General features: G+C 42.4%; 1 long non-coding RNA gene across 1 annotated transcript in view; it reads left to right on the top strand.

Annotated features, from left to right (window-relative positions):
• Positions 1-13,384, top strand: part of LOC139177972 (uncharacterized) — a 269,642-nt gene extending 256,258 nt beyond the window's left edge. Inside the window, exons 5-7 of the long non-coding RNA XR_011562380.1 lie at positions 9,962-10,193; positions 10,638-10,830; positions 11,251-13,384. This is a non-coding gene — a long non-coding RNA (uncharacterized lncRNA). The remainder of the gene's footprint in view (positions 1-9,961; positions 10,194-10,637; positions 10,831-11,250) is intronic.
• Positions 13,385-16,695: the final 3,311 nt, after the last annotated feature.

Here is a 16,695-nt window from a genome sequence, read left to right as displayed (position 1 = left end):
CTGAGAAGGAGAACAGAATTAAAACCCTGCACAATTCTAGAGGGCAGAGGAAAGTGTGAACACGTTTCTGGTGCTGTTTGGAAAACCAAATTTTTCTCATTTGTAAGAAGAAAAAAAAACAAGTTTTAATCACTTCACAGTTTTGCCAGAGGGCCAATGATCCAGAGGTTCCCTTTAGCCCATGCTCTAGTGAATCTAACTTCCAGTGTCTAACCTTCATGGAGTCAAGGTCAGGATTAACTTTTTTAGTATCTGACACCCACTTTAAAAACTCAGTTCTAAAACTCACTGCACTGCAGGGTCTGCTATTTGTCTAAAGTACTGGCATTCCGGGGAAACGGTGCTTTGTTGATTCTAGACTAGAGAATCAAAGAGATAGGGTGGTTATTTGTCCTTCCCAAGGTTGCTTACTAAAGTCATTAGGGAGTCAGAGCTGTCTTCTTTAACTGGAGCAGCATTTAAGGTGCTTCTGGAATGTTATGGGAAACATAGTCATCCCTATGAAATTAACATCAGGGTTAGTCAAGGCTATGGTTTTTCCAGTGGTCATGTATGGATGTGAGAGTTGGACTGTGAAGAAAGCTGAGCGCCGAAGAATTGATGCTTTTAAACTGTGGTGTTGGAGAAGACTCTTGAGAGTCCCTTGGACTGCAAGGAGATCCAACCAGTCCATTCTGAAGGAGATCAGCCCTGGGTATTCTTTGGAAGGACTGATGCTAAAGAGTTGACTCATTGGAAAAGACTCTGATGCTGGGAAGGATTGGGGGCAGGAGGAGAAGGGGACGACAGAGGATGAGATGGCTGGATGGCATCACCAACTCGATGGACATGAGTTTGAGTGAACTCCGGGAGTTGGTGATGGACGGGGAAGCCTGGTGTGCTACAATTCATGGGGTTGCAAAGAGCCAGACATGACTGAGCGACTGGACTGAACTGAACTGAATGTTGAAGGGGGACAGTGTGTGCGCAGCTCAATCCAGCCTCATAGTGGCTACCAGAGGAGCCATAGGGCATCATGGTTACCATTCCAACTTCTTAATAAGTATCTCTCTGTCTGGAATTGCTGCATGACATACAAGCTCTTTGCCCAAGAGAAGGTATAGCCATGAGAGACAACATAAAAGCCTCCTAGAGTTGAGCCAGGCTTTAGAAAAGAGTTTGGGCAGGAAATGAAAATATCTTTCCCATCTAACCTGAGTATATCTGATTGATAGTATGTAATCCTAAAGTAGAACCTGAGCTACAAGGAAGTCTGGGAAGTATAGTTTTTGTTCCCAGTCTTTCTTAAGAGAAAGATAGTAGAAAGAAGATTTAGAGAACCAAAGCATTGGCCACAACCAGAATTTTTCAATGTGTATACCATAGAATAGCAAGATGTAGCTAAACATTACTTTTTTAAAGATTTTGTTCTCAAATGAATTGAAGTCATGCTTGGTAAAACAAAGTTAAACATGATTCTTTTAAGAAATATTTATTTATTTGGCTGCATGGGGTCTTAACTGTGGCACGAGGGATCTTTGGTTCGTCGTACAGGGTCTTTCTTTGCAGAGTGCAGAATCTCTAGTTGTGACATGCAGACTCCCAGTTGCCATGTGCAGACTTAGTTGCTCCATGTCCCCTGCATTGCAAGGCAGATTCTTAACCACTGGACCATCAGGAAGTCCCCTAAATATGATTCTTTGTTGCAATATATTTCAGGGTTGTTAACATCCAAACATGTACCCTAGTTCTTCATATTTTTAGAAGCATGAACTGGGTAAACACTTATCTAAGCTCATTTTGCAGAAGAAGAAACTGGGGTCCAGAGGGATTAAATAAGATGCCTGATGTTGAATAGCCAGTTATCAACAAAGCATGAAACCAAAACCCGTGCTTCCGGAGTAGCCAGGAGTTTCTTACACTTAGAGGGAGTGGAAAGCGGGCAGTGGGGGCAGGCAGGCAGGCAAGTGGAAGGATGAGACTGACAGGCAGGGGAGAGAGGCTGGAATCTAGAGGAAGGCTAGGCATCAATGTCTGTCCCAGTTATTGAGAGTGAAACATTCAAAAACACTCTGCGCGTGTCCTGACCCAGAGCCACAATGAGTTCATTAAAGAGGTCGAAACCCTGAACCCATATCTCAATCCCTTTCCACATGCGTCTGGAATATGTTGGTTCTTTGGCCTCGATTAGTCACAGGGAAAACTGGTTCTGTGGAACATATCATCTTTATAAATAGAACCAGAATCCAGTGGTTTCTAAACAGTCAGGAGACAGTCTGTCTTCTGGTGTCAGCTATTTATTTGTATTTCTGTTTCATAAAACACATCTTCTCCAGTTCTAGGCTTTGCCTCATTACGTGTCTGCCCCAGACGTGTTGCACAGATTTCTTGACCTCTTGACTCAAACCCCAGGGAGTGGGGGCAGTGGGCACTTTCTCCTCTGGTTCCTGCCAAGGTTGGCGCTGTGGTAAGGATGTTTGTGTTTGTTAAGGAGCTAGAAGGACTCTGGACTTTGATAATAATTCCTTTCTTAGATGGTGCATGTAGGGACTAGAGGAAAAAGAGAAATCCCTTTCTCAGCTGCCATGTCTCAGAGGCCACATCATTTTCTCTGAACCCACCTGCACACTTGTTAATTCTTTTTAACGAAATTTTTGATGTGTCTGTTCTCTCTTGTTTAGGTCAGTCTTGTCACTCACCAAAAATGGAGAAAATAAATAGTCATAAAGTGGTTCTTTCAGTTAAACATATCAAGCCTTTATGAAAAGCCTGCTGAGCAATCTGACTGATGGTAGGGTGCAGATTCTCGGTGTCCACTGCCTTTCTTTTGTTTGCACGCATTCTCTGCTTCAGGTAACAGACACAAATTTCAATCAGCAAGGCTAAATGTGCCTTAGGGGTCGCTAATAATAAAGCATTTCCTGTTCTGATAGACTTACCTTGATTTTTTTCATGAACCATTTTGGAAATGGGGAACTCAACACTTTTTGAAGCAATTTTACTATTGATGTTGTTGGTCTCTGTTAGTCAAGGCACATTTGGTTGCAAGTAATAGAAAAGCCAACTCAAACTGGTTTAAACTGGCCTCACCTCCTCTCAAAAATGTTAGTTTAGTGATTACCCAAAGAACAGAAAAGGATAGACCCACATACTGTATTTCTGGACCCAAGAGGTAAAACAATGTCATCAAGAGTCAATTTCTCAGTCCTTCTTCCTCTATGCAACTTCATTCTCCAGGATATTTTTCTCAACCAAGATACCCCAGAGTCCCCAGACTGACATTCTTACAGGTCAGCAGAGAGATTCTGTCCTCCCACTGCTCAACCAAGTCCTGAGATGAGGCTCACAGGACCAAGTTCAATTGTGTCCACACTCCTGAACCATTCACTGACCAGAACCTGTTCATTAATTGTCAAGGCCTGGGCCATGGATCCATTTCTGGAGTGAGGAGTGAGATGATGTTACCAAAATGAAGGGCAGTAGATGCTGATTGGGACAAAATGTTCTCAGTTACTTTCTGTTTATGCATCTTCATTTATTCATTCATTCATTTTGCATAGAGGAACTGTTGTGTGCTGGAAACAAGGGATAAAATCCTGGACAAGTTCTCCTTGTCTTCCATTCTATGATGAATTCCTTCACCCCCATTGCCTCAGCAGAGTTGGATATTCCCTCCTGATGCTTCTGCTCTTCTCAGTAAATACCTCAACAACAGCATACACCATTCAAGACTGTATTGATGTCTCCTCATCTTTCTCCCTAATTTTCTTTGAGCTCCTGTAGGACAGATACCGTGTCTTAGTTATCTTGGCCTCCCCAGATACCAGCAGCAGGTGCAGACAAAGTACTCAGAAAGCCTTTGTTGAATAAATATGTGAGTGATGAGTGATGAATAAACATATGAGTGATTAAAATTTTTTTAATTAGTGAATTAACACACATGTTCCCAGTCCTTGGGGATTTTGCAAACTACCAGGGGGAAATAAATCCATAAATAACTCATTGGAATACAACATGATTCATGGGACAACAGCCATGTGAGCAAAAGATTGGGAAACACAGCGGAATGTGATATGTAGCAGAATTATTGAAAATGTTTTAGATATTTAGGTATTTAAATATATTTACATATTTCAAATCTAAATCTAACTCTCTGTGGTTTATACCTGCATATTTGTAGTTCTTCATTCTTGAACAGCTCCAGATATGTCTACTTATTGTTCTAACCTCTGGAACAATTTCTGACAATGCATAAGGTACTCAATCAGTATTTCTTTCTTTTTCTTTTTTAAATGTTTTCAGGGAGGAAACTGCTCAGGGAGGAGACTTTCCTTTTTTTTTTTTAATATTTATTTCTTTGCTGTGTCCTCTCTTAGTTGTGTCATGCACACAACAACATGGTCTTTGTTTTGGCATGCGCCGTGCAGGTTCCAGTGTGCACAGTGGTGCATGGGCTTGGCTGCCTAACGGCAGATGGAATCTTAGCTCCTGGATCAGGAACCAAACCCATAGCTCCTGTATTGGAAGCTAGATTCGTAACTGTTGGACCACCAGGGAAGTCCCTCAATCAGTATTGCTGAAAAAAATTAATTTCATTGTCTCAGCTATATCACAGTATCAGTTGTAGAAGGGTAAGTATCTTTCCCAGCTCTTAGATTTCCCTGCTAATGGTTACATCATCATCAGTTCAGTTCAGTCTCTCAGTCATGTCCAGCTCTTTGAGACCCCATGGACTGCAGCACACTAGGCTTCCTTGTTAAACACCAACTCCAGTGGTTTACACAAACTCATGTCCATTGAGTCAGTGATGCCATCCAACCATCTGATCCTCTGTCGTCCCCTTCTCCTCCTGCCTTCAATCTTTCCCAATATCAGGGTCTTTTCACATGAGTCAGCTCTTCACATCAGGTGGCCAAAGTATTGGAGTTTCAGCTTCAACATCAATCTGTCCAATGATTACTCAGGACTGATCTCCTTTAGAATGGACTGGTTGGATCTCCTTGCAGTTCAAGGGACTCTCAAGAGTCTTCTCCAACACCACAGCTCAAAAGCATCAATTCTTCTGTGCCCAGCTTTCTTTATAGTCCAACTCTCACATCCATACATGACTACTGGAAAAACCATAGCCTTGACGAGACGGAGCTTTTTTGGCAAGGTAATGTCTCTGCTTTTTAATATGCTGCCTAGGTTGGTCATAACTTTCCTTCCAAGGAGTCTTTTAATTTCATGGCTGCAGTCATCATCTGCAGTGATTTTAGAGCTGAAAAAAGTAAAGTCTGCCACTGTTTCCACTGTTTCTCCATCTATTTGCCATGAAGTAATGGGACCAGATGTCATGATCTTAGTTTTCTGAATGTTGAGCTCTAAGCCAAGTTTTTTACTCTCCTCTTTCACTTTCATCATGATACTCTTTAGTTCTTCTTCGCTTTCTGCCATAAGGGTGGTGTCATATGCATATATGAGGTTACTGATATTTCTCCCAGCAATCTTGATGACACCACCCTTACATGACTGAGTAACTGAACTGAACTGGACTGAATCTTGATTCCAGCTTGTGCTTCATCCAGCCCAGTGTTTCTCATGAGGTACTCTGCATATAAGTTAAATAAGCAGGGTGACAATATACAGCCTTGAGGTACTCCCTTTCCTATTTGAAACCAATCTGTTGTTCCATGTCCAGTTCTAACTGTTGCTTCCTGACCTGTATACAGATTTCTCAAGAGGCAGGTCAGGTGGTCTGGTATTCCCATCTCTTTCAGATTTTTCCACACTTTATTGTGATCCACACAGTCAAAGGCATTGGCATAGTGAATAAAGCAGAAATAGATATTTTTCTGGAACTTTCTTGCTTTTTCCATGATCCAGCAGATGTTGGAAATTTGATCTCTGGTTCCTCTGCCTTTTCTAAAACCAGCTTGAACATCTGGAAGTTCATGGTTCACGTATTGCTGAAGCCTGGCTTGAAGAATTTTGAGCATTACTTTACTAGTGTGTGAGATGAGTGCAATTGTGCGGTAGTTTGAGCATTCTTTGGCACTGCCTTTCTTTGGGATTGGAATGAAAACTGTCCTGTGGCCACAGCTGAGTTTTCCAAATTTGCTAACATATTGAGTGCAGCACTTTCACAGCATCATCTTTTAGGATTTGGAATAGCTCTACTGGAATTCCATCACCTCCACTAGCTCTGTTTGTAGTGGTGCTTCCTAAGGCCCACTTGACTTCACGTTCCAGGATGTCTGGCTCTAGGTGAGTGATCACACCATCGTGATTATCTGGGTCATAAAGATCTTTTTTGTACAGTTCTTCTGTGTATTTTTGCCACCTCTTCTTAATATCTTCTGCTTCTGTTAGGTCCATACCATTTCTGTCCTTTATTGTGCCCATCTTTGCATAAAATGTTCCCTTGGTATCTCTGATTTTTTTGAAGAGATCTCTAGTGCTTCCCATTCTATTGTTTTCCTCTGTTTCTTTGCACTGATCACTGAGGGAGGCTTTCTTGTCTCTCATAGCTATCTTTGGAACTCTGCATTCAAATGGGTATATCTTTCCTTTTCTTCTTTGCTTTTTGATTCTCTTCTTTTCTCAGCTATTTGTAAGGCCTCCTCAGACAGCTATTTTGCTTTTTTGCATTTCTTTTTCTTGGGGATGGTCTTGATCCCTGTCTCCTGTACAGTGTCATGAACCTCCATCCATAGGTCATCAGGCACTCTGTCTATCAGATCTAGTCCATTAAATCTATTCCTCACTTCTACTGTATAGTCATAAGGGATTTGATTTAAGTCATACCTGAATGGTCTAGTGGTTTTCCCTACTTTCTTCAATTTAAGTCTGAATTTGGCAATAAGGAGTTCATGATCTGAGCCACAGTCAGCTCCCAGTCTTGTTTTTGCTGACTGTATAGAGCTTCTCCATCTTTGGCTACAAAGAATATAATCTAATTTCGGTGTTGGCCATCTGGTGATGTCCATGTGTAGAGTCTTCTCTACAAACACCCTTGAAAGAGGGTGTTTGCTATGACCAGTACGTTCTTTTCCAGCATAATTTCTCAGGGTTTCTGCCTCTTCACCTTCCATCCACACACTGGTTAGACAGAGACATGAACATGCCAGGTGAGTGATTTGGGGGCCTTTTAACCCTACCTGTTTTTACATGTCTGTTCAACATTTAGTAGGAATGAAAAAATAAAAATTAAATGCTTTTTATGTTGAAAATAAAGATTTATATTCCATGTACATATTGCATGGGATTTTCTGAACTAGACAGTTTCTTGAGAGGCATATTGAACTTTTAAAATGAAGTTATTCTAGTTTGCATTCCCACCAACAGTATAAGAAGGTTCCCTTTTCTCCATACCCTCTCCAGCATTTATTGCTTATAGACTTTTGGATCACAGCCATTCTGACTGGCATGAAATGGGACCTCATTGTGGTTTTGATTTGCATTTCTCTGATAATGGTGATGTTGAGCATCTTTTCATGTGTTTGTTAGCCATCTGTATGTCTTCTTTGGAGAAATGTCTGTTTAGTTCTTTGGCTTATTTTTTGATTGGGTCGTTTATTTTTCTGGAGTTGAGCTACAGGAGTTGCTTATATATTTTTGAGATTAATTCTTTGTCAGTTGCTTCATTTGCTATTATTTTCTCCCATTCTGAAAGCTGTCTTTTCACCTTGCTTATAGTTTCCTTTGTTGTGCAGAAGCTTTTAATTTTAATTACGTCCCATTTGTTTATTTTTGCTTTTATTTCCAATATTCTGGGAGGTGGGTCATAGAGGATCCTGCTGTGATTTATGTTGGAGAGTGTTTTTCCTATATTATCCTCTAGGAGTTTTGTAGTTTCTGGTCTCACATTTAGATCTTTAATCCATTTTGAGTTTATTTTTGTGTATGGTGTTAGAAAGTGTTCTAGTTTCATTCTTTTACAAGTGGTTGACCAGTTTTCCCAGCACCATTTGTTAAAGAGATTGTCTTTTCTTCATTGTATATTCTTGCCTCCTTTGTCAAAGATAAGGTGTCCATAGGTGCGTGGATTTATCTCTGGGCTTTCTATTTTGTTCCATTGATCTATATTTCTGTCTTTGTGCCAGTACAGCCACTATGGAGAACAGTGTGGAGATTCCTTAAAAAACTAGAAATAGAACTGCCACATGACCCAGCAACCCCACTGCTGGGCATACACACTGAGGAAACCAGAAGGGAAAGAGACACGTGTACCCCAATTTTCATCGCAGCACTGTTTATAATAGCCAGGACATGGAAGCAACCTAGATGTCCATCAGAAGACGGATAGATAAGAAAGCTGTGGTACATATACACAATGGAGTATTTTTCAGCCATTAAAAAGAATACATTTGAATCAGTTCTAATGAGGTGGATGAAACTGGAGCCTATTATACAGAGTGAAGTAAGCCAGAAAGAAAAACACCAATACAGTATACTAACGCATATATATGGAATTTAGAAAGATGGTAACAATAACCCTGTATGCAAAACAGCAAAAGAGACATAGATGTAAAGAACAGTCTTTTGGACTCTGTGGGAGAGGGCAAGGGTGGGATGATTTGGGAGAATGGCATTGAAACATGTATATTATCATATGTGAAACGAATCACCAGTCCAGGTTCGATGTGTGAGACAGGGTGCTCGGGGCTGGTGCACTGGGATGACCCAGAGGGATGGTATGGGGAGAGAGGTGGGAGGGGGTTCAGGATGGGGAATACATGTACACCCGTGGTGGATTCATGTTGATATATCACAAAACCAATACAATATTGTAAAGTAATTACCCTCCAATTAAAATTAATAAATTTATATTAAAAAATACCAAAAAAATGAAGTAATTCTAATAAATCATCTCCAGGAAAGAGTACATGCAGTATCGTGAATTCTTCAGTTTCAGAATTTCAGTAGACTGGATTGTTAAAGGGAACTCTTGGGGGGCCAGTCTCAAAGTTAGTGGTGAGGCCTTGTCCATGTAAATTGCATGTACTTGCCACAAAAATATCAGCACAGATAGACTGGCAACAGTACCCAGGGTTTAATTGCAACCAAACTAATTTAGGTGTCACCAGTTTTGTCAGCAGTCATGTGTGGAGAGCTGAGTTAACCAGCTCCCTGCTGTAGTTTTATTCCAGTGACATTTCAGTATCCCCTATTAACTGGTGTGCTAGACAGCTGCCTAGTGGCTTAGGGTTGTATCATCCTTAGCCTGGAGTGTGGGATGGACTCAGCCTGCAGTACCACAGCATGTCTATAAGATGCCCTCCATAGAGCTTGAAGGCCATCTGGCTGGGGTAGGGGGGCAGACCAGGGAGTGGGGAGCCTGGGGGAGATAGGTGAGGGGGGTGCTGCAATGATAGGCACCTGGCAGGGTGAAGGACCGCTGTGGCTGTCATGGGGTTCTCTCAGATCCAAGAGGAAAAAATCGTCAGAGAAGGAAGGGAGGAGCAGTGGTTTTCAGTCAGGGGCAGTTTTGCCATTTCCCACCACTCCTACCCCCAAGACGTGTGGCAATGTCTGGAGACATTTTTGGTTGTGACAACCTCGGGGAGGGGCGCATGCTACCAGCATCTGGTTGGTAGCGGCCGGTGTGCACGCTGCTAACTTGTTTCAGTTGTGTTCGATTCTTTGCAACCCCGTGGACTGTAGCCCCCCAGGCTCCTCTGTCCGTTGGATTCTCCAGGCAAGAATGCTGGAGTGGGTTGCCAGGTCCTCCTCTGGGGATCTTCCCAATCCAGGGATCGAGCCTGCATTTCTATGTCTCATGCATTGGTGGGCGTGTTCTTTATCACTACCACCACCTGGGAAGCCCATGGAGGTCAGAGATGCTGTTAAATATCCTAGACTGCACATAACAGCCCCCACAACAAAGACTTATCTAGTTCAAAATGTCATTGATGCTGAAACTGAGAAAACTTGTTAGAACCTGACTTAAATCTAGTCCTGGGTTAAAATAATTTACGGATTTTTTTTTTTTCTTTTCTAGGATGAAGGCTTTCCTGCAAGGCCCCCTCTGTCTTCCACTTCACCCTGGTTTGCCTCCTTCTCGTCTGAGTCCTGTGGCTCCTAGCATCTGTTCCATCTCCGCACTTCATATTGGTGGAGAACCTGTATGGCCATAAGCTGGGAGGGAGTGGAAGGCAAAGAACTGTGAGCCAAGACACACCCCATCTTGCCCTTCTGGGTCTCTTACTGTACACCGAGGCATCCCCAGGCAGGTAAACCCCTGCAGACTAAGAGGGAGGCTGGGCTTAAGAACCAGAGGGTCCAGATTTTGGCAGAGAAGGACAAGCTTCCAGGAAAGAGGTGGGGGGTGCTCCTCATTAACAGCTTTGTGGGAGAGGGAATGCGTGTGGCATGCTTATGTTCCATTTGTCTAAATATTATTTTCATGAGGTCAGAGACCTTACCCTTTGTTCTAACTATCCATGAATACATAATAAACCACCCCTAAATTAAGTGGATTCATGCACTTTATTAATATAGTGCATGAATTGTCTCTCATAGTTCTTGAGCGTACCTGGCAGGTGGTTTTTGCTTAGATTTCTCATGGGTGGATATAGTCAGATGGTGTCTCAGGCTACAGTCATCTGAAGACTCAACTGGTTTTGATGTCTAAGCACACTCACCTGGGTTGCATTTATTTTTGGCTTTTTGCTTAGAGCTCAGCTGAGGCTGCACCTGAAGTGTCTACACATGGCCTCTCCATGTGGCTTGGACTCCTTAAAGCATGGCAGCAGGCCCCTAAGAGGGAGCATCTGAAGAGAAAATTGCAAGACGTTTTGTGATATGGCCACAGAAACTCCAGACTTCAGCTGGTTAAAACAAATGCACTGAACCCAGCCCAAATTCAAGGTGAGGGAAATTGGGTGACTCCTCTTGATGTGAAGAATAGCATGTACACACAGGATTGAGGGTTGTCATCTATGACTGTTTGCCAGTTCCTACTCTCTGATGCCTTGAAATCTATCAATACCAATGCCCTAAACAAGAGAGCCTAGTAGAGTGGTGTGCCAGGTAGGTGAGAGGTAAATAGACGCCTAGAGGCAGGGAGACCTGGCTTTGAATCCGGGTGTTTCCAGCTACCAGCTGTGGATCTTGGGCAAGTTGTTTAATCTGTGTGAGCCTCAGTTGGCTCATTTGTAAAGGAATGATAATATATGCATCTCCATGTATGGTTGTGGGATTTGAATGTTGCCCAGCATAGAGTAAGCATTCAGTGATTGTTTGCTGTTAGAAATAAAGGTGAAAAGAGGCTGTGCTTTGCTTCTCTAGCACACCTTGTTTACTCTGATCCAGCATCAAGGTGAACTCAGCTGTACAGCACCACTAACGTTCAGGTCTCCCCAGCAAGAAGAACATGGAGTCGAGAAACTGCAGTCGGGTAGGTAAAGTCAAGGTTCTGAGAATGGATATTGCCACAGTGACCCTTAGGGGCCCTAGAGAAGGATGGAATTTGTCCTGGAGATTAAAAGTGAAGGATCAGGGTCTGATTCAAGCAGAGTATGTTGATGGAGCAGTGTGGTGGAGGGGATGGGGAAAAACTCTGCCTCTGGCTCATGTTCCTTCTATTAATATTTTTAGAGCCTCAGCGATCTCACTACAATGGACGGGTGTGATCTGAAGGCTGCACAAGTTCCTTCTAGTCATGGCCAAGCTCTTCCATGTTAGGAACCTCCAAGCGTGCCCACTCCTACCCATCTGTTTGGTCAGCACTCTGGCTTGGGCACTGTTGTTGGTATTCTCTTGATTACTGCTGATGCCTCTTCATGGGTCCTCTTGCTCTTAATCTGTGCCCATTGGTCCTCTGCAGGGCAATCAGAATAATCTATTTTGTAACACAGATCTGATCATGTACTCACAGGCTAAAAGCCTTCAGGGCTGGTTATTCTCCATTTTCCCCTCTCTCTACCTTTTTGGGTTGCTAATCTCAATGGATTTCTTTGGCTTTCTGTATCCTGTTGGAGTTCAGCCAGTGAAGGATCCAGCAGGGGACTGGAGAGCAAGAGATGGGGGCATTTGAAGTGTGTATTCCCCCTGGAGTGTCGCAGTTCCTGCTGTTTGCTGTGACTTCCCATGTCGTCCTACATAGTGACTCTCCTTCCTGGCTCTGCCTCTCATGACTTCCCTCCCTACCTCCTCAGACCTGAAGGTCATCGTGGCTTCTCCACGTTACTTTGCTTGAGTACCTCAACACCCTTCCTTGGTTCCTTTAACTCCACAAAACCCATTAAAGTATTTCTTCTGTAATTACACCATGCAAAATGCCAGGCTGGATGAGTCACAAGCTGGAATTAAGATTGCTGGGAAAAATATAAACAACCTCATATTTGGGGATGATACCACTCTAATGGAAGAAAGTAAAGATGAACCAAAGAACCTCTTGATGAGAGTGAAAAAGAAGAGTAAAAAGCTGGCTTAAAACTCAACATTCAGAAAACTAATATCAAGGCATCAAGTCCCATCATTTCATGGCAAATAGATGGGGGAAAAGTGGAAACAGTGACAGATTTTATTTTCTTGGTTTCCAAAATTGCTGCAGCCACAAAATTAAAAGTCTCTTGCTCCTTGGAAAAAAACTATGACCAACTTAGACAGCATATTAAAATGCAGAGACGTTCCTTTGCCAACAAAGGTCTGTACAGTCAAAGCTGTGGTTTTTCCAGTACTCATGTTCAGATGTGAGAGTTGGACCATAAAGAAGGCTGAGTGCTGAAGAATTGATATTTCTAATTGTGGTGCTAGAAAAGACTCTTGAGAGTCTCTTGGACAGCAAGGAGATCAAACCAAACAATCCTAAAGGAAATCAAGCCTGAATATTTATTGGAAGGGCTGGTCCTGGAGCTAAAGCTCCAGTACTTTACGCCTGATGCAAAGAGATGATTCATTAGAAATGACCCTGATGCTGGGAAAGTTTGAGGGCAGGAGGAGAATGGAGGAAGAGGCTGAGGTGGTTGGATGGCATCACTGATTCAATGGACGTGAAAGTGAAAGTGAAAGCTGCTCAGTTGTGTCTGACTCTGCTACCCCATGGACTGTATAGTCCATGGAATTCTCCCAGCCAGAATACTGAAGTGGGTAAGCCAGTCTCTTCTCCAGGTGATCTTCCTGACCCAGGGATTGAATCCAGGTCTCCCTCATTGCAGGCAGATCCTTTACCTGCTGAGCCACAAGGGAAGCCCAAGAATACTGGAGTGGGTAATCCATCCATTCCCCAGGGGATCTTCCTGACCCAGGAATCGAACAAGGGTCTTCTGCATTGTAGGCAGATTCTTTACCAACTGAACTATCAGGGAAGCCCCAATTTGAGTTGATGGTAAAGTGGAGTCAACTCTGGTAGGGAAGGGAGGGAATGAGGACGAGATTTCCAGGAAGACATAAAGACACATTAAAGTGAGGAGGTAGGATGAGGATTAAAAGAACTGAATTAAGGCCTGGGCACCTGATACAGAGAGGGAGACAAAGAGCACAGTGCGGCTGAGAGGGGGCAGGGGTCAAGTCCAGCAAGATTGTGAGGGCCTTGTGAAGAGGAGCTTGGGCTCCATCCTGAGATCAGTAGGAGGTCATTGGAAGCTACAGCTATTAGGGCCTCAGGAGGAAACTTCTGGTTTCCATGAACCATACTTAAGCAAAGTATTGATGATAACTTTGTTCAGTCACTAAATTTGCAAACTCTGGGAGACAGTGAAGGACAGGAAAGGCTGTTGTGCTGCAGACTGTGGGGTTGAAAAGAGTCAGACACAACTTAATGATTATAGCTGTGATTTCCAATGGCCTCCTACTGGTCTCAGGATGGATCCCAAGCTCCTCTTCACAAGGCCCTCACAGTCTTGCTGGACTTGACCCCTGCCCCCTCTCAGCCGCACTGTGCTGTTTGTCTCCCTCTCTGAATCGGGTGCCCAGGCCTTAATTCAGTTCCTTTAATGCTCATCCTACCTCCTTGCCTTTACTGTGCCTCTATGTCTTCCTGTCTTAAAGCTCAACATTCAGAAAACTAAGACCATGGCATCCGGTCCCATCACTTCATGGCAAATAGATGGAGAAACAGTGGAAACAGTGGCTGACTTTATTTTGGAGGGCTCCAAAATCACTGCAGATGGTGACTGCAGCCATGAAATAAAAAGACACTTAACTCCTTGGAAGAAAAGTTATGACCAACCTAGACAGCATATTAAAAAGCAGAGACATTACTTTGCCAACAAAGGTCCATTTAGTTAAGGCTATGGTTTTTCCAGTGGTCATGTATGGATGTGAGGGTTGGACTATAAAGAAAGCTGAGCACTGAAGAATTGATACTTTTGAACTGTGGTGTTGGAGAAGACTCCTGAGAGTCCCTTGGACTGCAAGGAGATCCAACCAGTCCATCCTAAAGGAAATTAGTCCTGAATATTCATTGGAAGGACTGATGCTAAAGCTGAAACTCCAATACTTTGGCCACCTGATGTGAAGAGCTGACTCATTTGAAAAGACCCTGATGTTGGGAAAGATTGAAGGCAGGAGGAAAAGGGGATGACAGGATGAGATAGTTGGATGGCATCACCGACTCAATGGACATGAGTGTGAGTAAACTGCGGGAGTTGGTGACGGACAGGGAGGCCTGGCGTGCTGCAGTCCATGGGGTCGCAGAGTCAGACACAACTGAGCGACTGAGTTGAGCTGAGCTAATGTCTTCCTGGAAATCTCATCCTTATTCCCTCCCTTCCCTAGCAGAGTTGACTCCACTTTACCATCAACTCAAGCACTGCTTTCTTAGAAGAATTGCCATGAATCACTAGATTCGGCATGTTTTTAGTTCTTTAATTTTTCCTTCATACCTCGGATCACAATTTATACAGTAATTTGATAGTCTCTCTCCCCTACTAGGCTATAAGAGGAATGGGATTGACATAAAAAGTTGAAAGTTGTTTTCAGAAGGTGGTGGAGGAAATTGAGTTGGTAAAAGGGTACAAACTTTTAGCTATAAGATGAATAAAGTCTGAAGAGCTAACGCATCACATGATGACTCTAGTTGATAACACCGTTTGGTATAGCTGAAATTTGCTAAGAGAGTAGAACTGAATGTTCTCATCCCCTTCAAAAGGGTGGGGGATGAACACATGAGGTGATGGATGTGTTAATTAACGTGATGGGGGAAACCCTTTCACAAGGTACATGTATTGGGTTGGCCCAAAAATTCCTTCAGTTTTTAAGTAAAAATAAAAGACCTGTTTTTCATTTTCACCAAGAACTTTATTGAATAACATATTCACCATTTTGTTCCACTACCTTCTGCCATTTTTCAAGCAACTTCATAATTCCATCTTCCCAAAACTTTTTATCTTTTTGAGCAAAAACTGTTCCAGGTGCTTTCCAGGGAAGTGGAATTTTTTCCATTAAGAGAATTTCGCTAAGACTGAAGTAAATAGACATCTTATTGTGCAATGTCTGGTGAAGATGGCGGGTGAATCAGAACTTCCCAGCCGAGCTGTAACAGTTTTTGCCTGGTCTTCAAAGAAACATGTAGTCCTGTCATCCTGATGGGAGATTAAGCATTTTCTGTTGCCTAATTCTGGATGCTTTTCATAGAGTGCTGCTTTCAGTTGGTCTAATTGGGAGCAGTACTTGTTGGAATAAATTGTTTGGTTTTCCGGAAGGCTCATAATAGAGGATTCCTTTCCAATCCCACCATCTATACAGCATCACCCTCTTTGGATGAAGAGCCTTTGGTGTGGTTGGTGGTTGTTCATTTCATTTACCCCACTATCTCTTCCATTCCACATTATTGTACAGTATCCTCTTTTCAATGCCCATCACAATTTGTTTTAAAAGTAGAACATTTTCATTACATTTAAGTAGAGAATCACATGCAGAAATATGGTCAAGAAGGTTTTTTTCACTTAACTTATGTGGAACCCAAACGTCAAAGTGATTAACAGCCAAGCTGGTACAAATGATTTTCAGCACTTCATTTGGATAGTTTTAATATGTCAGCTATCTCCCATGTGGTATAACATTGAGTGTTCTCAATTAATGTCTTGATTTGATTGCTATCAACTTCAACTGGTCTCCCTGACCATGGAACATCATCCAGCATGAAAGTTTGCACCACTCTTGACATGTTCAATGTGTCACAACACCTTCTCCATACGTTGCACAGATTCTTTTTGCATTTCAGTTATGTTTTTACCTTTATTGAAATAATAAAGCATAATATGCTGAAAATGCTTTTTTTCTTCCATTTTCAATATTAAAATGGTTACACAAAAATTCACCAATTTTGATAAGTTTTTTGTTTTTAGATGCATACTGGAATGACAGCTGTCACAGTACAGTCTAACAAAATTATTTCAAATGGAGTTAAAGACAACTAGGCACTACTAGAGCCATCTTACAGAAAAAACAACACTTTTGGCCAGCCCAGTATATCAAATCACCACATTATAGACTTTAAATATCTTATTTTATTTGTTCACTCTACCTCAGTAAAGCTAGGGGAAGAGGAAGAGTCAGGGGATCAGGCACCATGTCAATTTTGGTTCACATTTGTATCTTCAATATCTAGCATGATGCCCTGGTACATTGCAGACCCTCCATAAAGAATTTTTGAATCAATATGTATAACCCAAACCCCCAAATCTTATTGCTGGAGGTTAGGAAAAATGGGTTGGTGCTTCCAAGATCATTTTAAGAAATTAGAGGTTGTAATAAGGGTTTGAGTCATCAGATTTCGTACAACTTAAA

The sequence above is a fragment of the Bos indicus genome, chromosome 20 (genome assembly GCF_029378745.1).
Source record: "Bos indicus isolate NIAB-ARS_2022 breed Sahiwal x Tharparkar chromosome 20, NIAB-ARS_B.indTharparkar_mat_pri_1.0, whole genome shotgun sequence".
In the NCBI taxonomy this organism is placed as follows: domain Eukaryota; kingdom Metazoa; phylum Chordata; class Mammalia; order Artiodactyla; family Bovidae; genus Bos; species Bos indicus.
This window is presented reverse-complemented; position numbering and strand designations above follow the sequence as displayed.